The 8246-nt window shown below is 41.7% G+C and overlaps 1 protein-coding gene across 2 annotated transcripts in view; it reads right to left on the bottom strand.

Annotated features, from left to right (window-relative positions):
- Window positions 1-7029, bottom strand: part of tead1a (TEA domain family member 1a) — a 37125-nt gene extending 30096 nt beyond the window's left edge. The window contains exon 1 of one of the 2 annotated variants that reach the window (XM_044035279.1): window positions 6779-7029. The gene's annotated coding sequence lies outside the window, so the exon portion shown is untranslated. Of the gene's footprint in view, window positions 1-2805; window positions 2824-6778 lie in introns of those variants that run through there. The other variant, XM_044035282.1, reaches the window with a different exon arrangement.
- Between the last annotated feature and the right edge of the window lie 1217 nt (window positions 7030-8246).

Below are 8246 nucleotides of genomic sequence, written 5' to 3' on the forward strand. Positions count from 1 at the left end.
CTTGGTCTTAACTTGGTCCCACCCTGCCTTAATCTTGGTACAAGTCTATTGTTAGTCTTGGTCTTGGTCTAACCTTGCCTTGCCTTGGTCTTGATACAAGTCCAATATTGGTCTTGGTCTTAACTTGGTCTCACCCTGCCTCGATCTTTGTACAAGTCTTGCCCTGCCTCGGTCTCGGTATACATCCGGTGTAGGTCTTGCTTGAAAGGTCTTTCTTTTTGTCAGTCCAGACTAAAACATTGGATGTTCTGAAAATACCAGGGCAGTGTGGACATTTCCAGTCATGCAACCATATTCTGACTGTTAGCATATCTGTTAGCATTGAACATTTTCAGCAAACGTTATTGTTTTTTTAAACTTGGGTCAGTGCTTAATATTTTTTATTTCATCAGTCGCTTCCAACTGAACGTTCATTTGAAAGAGGGACCAAAGTAAAAGATCGCATATATCACAACTTTATCATTGATTGTCCTTTTAGAATTTGTTTCGTTTCAAGCACATGACAATTCACACTGGAGACACAAGAGTGAGGGAAAAAAACCCACCACAAAACAGACGAACCACTGGCAATGGGAGTGGTTTTAATCGCCTTTAATTAGCTGGTTCACAAATCCTGGACATACCCAGTAATTTCATTGTAAAGTAGGCCTATTCCCACTGGAAAAAAACACCACTATAATCCCGGGTTTAACTGGGTCTTTCTATTCAGCATTCACTCTGATTAGCATCGTTGGGAACAAAAGACTCAGGTAAACACAACAATTTCTTCTTCATCTTCTCTATTTATGCTTGCTTGTACCATTTCTGGACATTTGCGACATGCATCGCTGTTAACATCTGCATTAACATCTGCAGTGATCCTTTCATCCCTACTTTCAATAATCCTTTCATTCATGCGCATTCATGTTCTGGTATTAGCATAGTTGTTAGCATTAGCTGCTGGGTAAAGTTTCAGGCAAAGCTGAAGTTACCTAAAATTTTGTCAGATTGATTAAGAAAAGGGTCGTGTAGGGTAAGTTCTGGTTCCTTGTGGATAAGGCCTGGGTTCCTGGGTTTAACCCTTTCATGTCCATCGTGATATTCTTTCACTTTCAATATCTGGAAGTCAACCGTTTAGGAATTACAGTACTGAGAAGCTGATGTCACAAACATGTGACACGCTAGTGAACCTCGTCTGTGATTGGACGGTCGTTCCGCGGAAGTCCTGATGTTCTACCGTAATGACAAGTATATGGGCGCAGCGCTCTATTTCTCTTCTTTCCTGTAGTTGTTTTTATTTTCTAGACATCACAAACGATAACAGAAGGATTAAACATCCTGTGTATGCTAATTTTAGCACAATATAGTCTGGACAAAAAAATAATACCTAATAATACCAGATTTACTCTGCATTGAACGTGGGTTTTAATCAGCTTCAGCTCTGATTGGCATCAGCTGGAACGTGAGACTGTGGTAACAGGGTTCCCACACCTTCAAACTCAAGGACTTTCCAGGACCAATTCCCTCAAATTTAAGGACTGAATGTGCTGACACAGCTTAAGATGGGAAGACAACTTAGAGCGTCTTCGTCCATGATGGTCTTGGTCTTAACTTGGTCTCTAACCTGCCTCTCATGTCAACAGCGGAAAGAGAGACAGAGGACAGAGGACACTGCTAGTAATCACGACACCACAGCTGTCCTGCATAGACCTCGTCTACATACATCAAGCAACACAGGGGGCGTGAAACAGTAGGTGGCGTCGTAACGAACAAGGTGACACATTTACCCTAAATAACAACTTCACTTCTTTCTGGCACAAAATTCAAGCTCTTTCAATGACCCCGCTGTCTATTGAGGGGGCAATTTTCAAACACTTTCAAAGACCTTGAAATCCATCCATCCATTTTCTACCACTTTTATCCTCCACCGGAGAGTCATACGGGGGATGCTGTGCATCAGCTGACATAGGGTGATAGGCGGGGCCTCACCTGGGACAGTTCACCTGTCCATCGCAGGGCCACAAACAACCCTTCACCCTCACTTTCAGAAAATGCAGACTCCATGCAGAAAGAACCCTTGTTCCAACCGGGGCTCGAACCTGGGGTCTTCTTGCTTGCTGTAAAGAAGACTAGAGCCTTGAAATCTTTCTTTCAAATCCACTAACCCTGTTTAGTTCGCAACGATAAAGAATAAAAGATGCATTTGAGTGTTAATTGCCTTTTAGCAGCGTCACCGAATTTAAACACCCTGGGCCTTGGGCACTAATTTTAGTGTGAAAGAGGCCTGAGTGTGGACACACAAGAGAGAGAGAGAGACGGGGGGGAGACAGAGGGGAGTCGAGCCCAGTCAGACAAGCCTGTACAGGCTCCACTCGCCTCCTGCAGCCACGGAGCGACAGTGCTCCCCCTTCCAACTCCACCCCACCCCACCCAGGGGGACGCCTATTGTTCCCCCATCACCTAAACAAAGCCTTCTCCACCTCACCCCAAAACACCCACCCTTTCTCCCCTGACCCCCCACACACACACACACACACGCTCAGCATTGTTGCTCTTAATAAAAACCGGCTCCACTTCCTGAAATTTCACAACACACACACACACACACACACACACACACACACACACACACACACACACACACACACACACCGGCTCCCTTCAAATCTTTTAAAACAAAAAACATGCGACAGGTTTAAAAACAGCAAACAGGTGGCAAATCAACACTTTTTTTTTTTGCAAAACTGCGGGAGATTAAATAATCTGCTGAGAAAGAGAAGAAAAAGAAAGTGAGGGCTTGACTTTACTACAGTTTCACTGCGTCACCTGTTGATTCAACGCTGAAGCGGCGCACAGAGACGACTCGCGCAACAGCTACATTCAAAATTAGCAAAACATCTGTCGACGTGTCACGTCATTTCACGCCAGGCGGCGGTGAGGTGGTGGTGGTGGGGGGGGGGGATTACGCCTCCTAATCCCATCACCATAAAAATCTGTGTGCCGGATTCTCTCAAGAAATGAGACGACAGATGAGGAGGAGAGGAGGAGGCGGCGGCCGAAACTCCACCATATTGTCACAGCATTGATGAACACATGCGCGTGTTCTCACGCACACGCGCGCACGCACACACACACACACGCGCGCACACACACACGCACACAGTGGCGGTGACTAAAGCACACAGAGGCCATATGGTGCGTCCTCATCCACCACGCCTGTTGCTGCCGCAACAATGGGCTCAGCCTGGCCTGGACAGCAAGAGGCACACACACACACACACACACACACACACACACACACACACAGAGAGAGACACACACACCAAATGGTCGTTAGTCAGTCAGTCTGTGTTGCTCAGGCCAGAACAAACGCCTGGATTTGCATTATTCACCTCCCTCCTCCTCCTCCTCCTCCTCCTCCCTCCTCCTCCCTCTCTCCCGCCATACACACACACACGCACACACACACACACACACTTCCCGGTCTCTACAGGTGCACACAACACTCAAAACAGATGTCAACGGACTGGAGAGAGAGGGAGAGACACAGGGAGAAGGAAGGAGTGGAGGAGGGGAGGAACTGTGTGTGTGTGTGTGTGTGTGGTGGGGGGGGGTGCTCTGTTTACCCAGAGTGAGTAGCAAAGCTTTGTACACTCACCAGCCGACACACACACACACACACACATTCATTTGACCAGCCTCATCTCTAACCTTAACCATAACCAGTTCATGACTAACCCTCACCTTTAACTTTAACCTGCCCACAGATTAGGACCAGGTTTTGCAGGGTCTGCAATGAGGACTACTGGTCTTGACGAGGTCAAAAAGTATTTGTGCTTTTAAAATACAGGAAATTGTACTCGCTAAACTCGGATTAGACATCGCAATTTTTTTTACGTTCAATCGACTCAAAGTGGACGACGCCTACCGCTACTGCGGGGAAGGCGGTGTTTCGCCACCTAGTGTAGAGGAGGCCATTCACTGAATAAACAGTAGCTTTTTTTTACCTTATTTTAGACACAATTTGATCATTAAAACACAACTTCTGCGCCACTTTCTGCTGTAAAAATCTGCTACGTCGGATTAAATGGCGACATCACAGGGCAGAATCTCTTTCATAAAGTCCTTCAAATATGTTACTGTTTTCATCCTGTTCCTTTCACTCACACACTCACACACAGATGACGATAAAGAGTGTGTGTGTGTGTGTGTGTGGAGTCATTAATCATTTCATCTCAGCCTAAAAGAGGAAACATGCAGTTGTGGTTTTGTTTGGTCAAAGGAAAAGAAGCATAAATGTGTGAGGACAGTAGAGTTCGCACAGCTGCGACAAATCACGACCACGCTCGTCTCACTTATTATCATCAACATCTTTCAGCCATTAAAAGCAAAATGACCCACAAACGTCTTATTCTTCAATTCAAATCTTATTATTTTTACTCCTGAACGCCGTTGTTTTCTCTACAATTATTATTATTATTATATATTATAATATACATTAGAATATTATTATGTGGTTTTTGGTCCGAGTCGCACTCCGTATCTCATGTTATAAAAAAGGAGTGCCCTTTAATCATGACACACACACACACATATAACTATAGGAGACCATGTGCAGGATATTATAGGATGGCGACATTACAGAGGTAAAAATAGGAAGAAAGTGGAAAGTCGCCAAAAGAACCACAAATCGGATGTTGTTGTATGTGTATGATGGTGTAAAATAAAAGATTTAATCCATTAATGGTGTGTGTGCGGTTATAAATGACTCAAATGACAGATTTAAGCCTAGTTTTCATAATTAAATACACAAAATGTGACGTTATGAAGACACTAGCAACTGAAACTGATCTTTTAAATGTATACAGCGACGTACAATTGATTAAAAATCAGATTTAAGCTTTCGTCACAAAAAGTAAACAAATATGGTGTTAGGATGTAAATAAGAACTAAAATGGACACTTTAAATGTATATAATGGTCATTAAAAGTGAATAAAATGACAAATTTAAATAAAATGTTGCATTATTAGCCGTATTTACTTAAATATGTGGAACATAAAGAGGAAAATGGGGGAGAGCAGGAAGTCAAGAAGTGGCCTAAAATTATTCGTCGAAATAAAAAATAATAAAATAACAAATGTGTACAATATTTTTGACACACACACACACACACATATATATATAAGTCCATGTTTGCAATGTAAGTAGAAACGTCGGATATCACAGAGAACATAGAACTGGTACTCTAAAATCAGAAGTTCCTAAACCTCTGGGTCGGGGCCCCACGAATGGCCCATTGGCGATTTTTTTTGGGGTCACCAAATTTTTTTCCATTAATTTCTCTGTATATATTTAAAATAACGCAAATAAAATGAAATATTAATGAATTCAACAAAATGCTTTACGATTCAAAATGATTTAAAAAGGAACCGATCTGTTTGACACTAACAACTTTAAAACCATCGTAAACTAAAGCGATCATTTTTAAACGTGCGTACGATGACGTTTCAGTCGTCATAAATCGATGAAATGGTAAATTTAAACCACAATTTCATCAATAAATAAACCCAACATGTGGCAGATGAAAGAATGAAAACAAAGACTAAAATTGTAGATTTAAGGCTCGTTTTCACAATTTAAGTGGAAATTTTAAACTTCAAAAGTATATATATACGTATATATATATATACACATATATATGTATATATATATGGGGTTGACATCCAACAGAAATACATGTATATAGGGTGTTAAAAGTGGACATAAATGACTTAAATGACAGATTTAGCCTTGTTTTCATAATTAAACACAACATATGACATTATGAAGACACTAGCAACTAAAACTGATATTTTAAATGAATATAGTGACGTACAGTTAATCAGAAATTAGATTTAAGCCTCGTTTTTGTCACAAAAAATAAATAAATATGAGGTTAGGACATAAATAAGAACTAAAACTGACACTTTAAATGTATATAATGTGGTAAATGTGAATGAAATGACAGATTTAAGCCTTGTTTTCACGAGTAAAGAGAAAACATATTTCATCAGCACATCACTAATAACTAAACTGATGTTTTAAATGTATATAATGGTGTAAACGTCATTACAAGTGATTTAAATGACTTGTTTTCACAATTGAAAATAGAAAAATATGAAGTCAGGACATAAATTGGCACTAAAATGGACATTTTATGACAATCACAGACAAATGAAATGACAGATTTTTAGGCCTTGTTATGATGGATTTCTTCAGTAAAGGGGCAGCTGTGTGTGCGCGTGCGTGTGTGCGCGTGCGTGTGTGTCATGTTCTCAGTCTGTGGCCTGTGAGTGAGGCCTGGAGAGAAGAGAGGAGGAGGAGGAGGAGGAGGAGGAGGAAAAACCCGCCGATGCAACAAGTCCTCCATTCACTGGCAGCAGCTTTGTTAAAGCTCAACATTCATGTTTTCATCCGCCTCCCCGTCTATTTTTAACGCCTTACATGAGTGTGTGACAGGGTGAGTGTGTGTTGTTTGAGTGGCAGAGAAGTGAGAGAGAGAATGAAATGAAAGTGAGGATCGAACGCGGTGAAAATCCGCTTCTTCTTCTTCTTCTTCTTCTTCTTCTTGTTGTTGGACTTGTTTGTGATCCACGGACGCAGCGACAGCAGCAGCGGCTACAGTGACACCAGTGCTGTCTGTCAGTGCACGCGTTAAACAACAACAACAACAACAACAACAACAAGAAAGAAGAAGAAACACACACACACACACACACACACAGAGAGAGAGAGGAGTGACTCCTCCGTGGAACTTACCTCGCTGCTTCGTGCGCCTCTTTATTAAATGGATTAATTCCCACACTTTTCCTCCCACGAATCCACGTGTTTTTTTTCCTGCGAAGCCGCCGCCGCAAACTCCAGCACGCGCCTGTCGTGTTTGGAGTATTTTCTTTTTTTTTTCCGTTGGCGAAACCTCCTCGTTACGCGCTGAGTGCGTTAAATGCGCCGCAGTCTCTCCAAGGATGCGAAGTATGCGCGGAATGAAGAGCAGGAATGAAATGAACGCAGTCCACTGAGCGGAGCGGGGCGGGGCGGGGTGAGAGAGAGAGAGACAGGGAGAGAGAGAGAGAGACAGGGAGAGAGACAGAGAGAGAGAGAGAGAGAGAGGGGCTGGCGTCACCGTGGATGAAACTCACACACACACACACACACACACACACACAGAGAGGAGGGGGAGGGTCTGGACTGTATGCGCTGCATTTAACAACAAAAGAGACGAGAGACCAAACTCTATTCACACACACACACACACACACACACACACACAGATAAAACGTGTGTGTGTGTGTGTGTGTGAGGAGCAGCTGGCAGCGAATCAAATAAAAGTTTACGCAGAATCTACAGTGACAAAGGCTTTGTTTCACACACACACACACACACACAGTTACAACTTTTACAGCTGCACTTCAGCACAAACTTACTATACTACACACACACACACACACAAACACACACACACAACATAAGAATAGAAGTGTGTCTGTGTATCTATTTTATAAAGTCACTTAAATTTAGTAAAGTGACTTTAATTGAGTCACTTTACAGCTGAATCATATTTTCTTTAAATGAATGAGTCACTAACAACAAAAACACTTTAGATGTATACATATATATGTGTATATACGTATATGTATGTATACACATATATATATACACAGTATATAAAGTGATGTCAAAGTCACTAGAAATAACTCAAATGCCTGAAGTTATGAAGACACTAGCAACTAAAACTGACCTTTTAAATGCATATAGTGGCGTAAATGTCATTAAAAGTGAATAAAATAACAGATTTAAGCCTTGTTTCCATAATTACACATTTGATTATTGATAATTAAAACACACAATTAAGAATTATAAGTCAAGTTATGACAAAAACTCATTAAATTAAACTGAAAATGAAGTTGAACTTATCAAATAAAAGTCATAATTTGAGGAAATATACATAAATAATGTGATGTTGTAATGTAATATATACATATATGGTTTTGGGTGTAATTCTGTAGCAGCGCCACCTACAGGCCTGGCATATATACAACCATTTTTTATTTATTTTTTTAAATCTGTGTGAGTGACAAGGCTATAAAAAATGTGTGTTTAGATGCTGACATGTTGTCCCCCACCTCCACCCCGGGTCCTGTAGGGTCCTGTGCTGGACCCCCGGGGGACTTAAGGGACCCCCGTTCAGACTCGGCCACAGCCCTAACCTGGACATCTTTGTCTCGGC

The sequence above is a fragment of the Solea senegalensis genome, linkage group LG10 (assembly GCF_019176455.1).
Source record: "Solea senegalensis isolate Sse05_10M linkage group LG10, IFAPA_SoseM_1, whole genome shotgun sequence".
NCBI classification, from domain to species: Eukaryota; Metazoa; Chordata; class Actinopteri; order Pleuronectiformes; family Soleidae; genus Solea; species Solea senegalensis.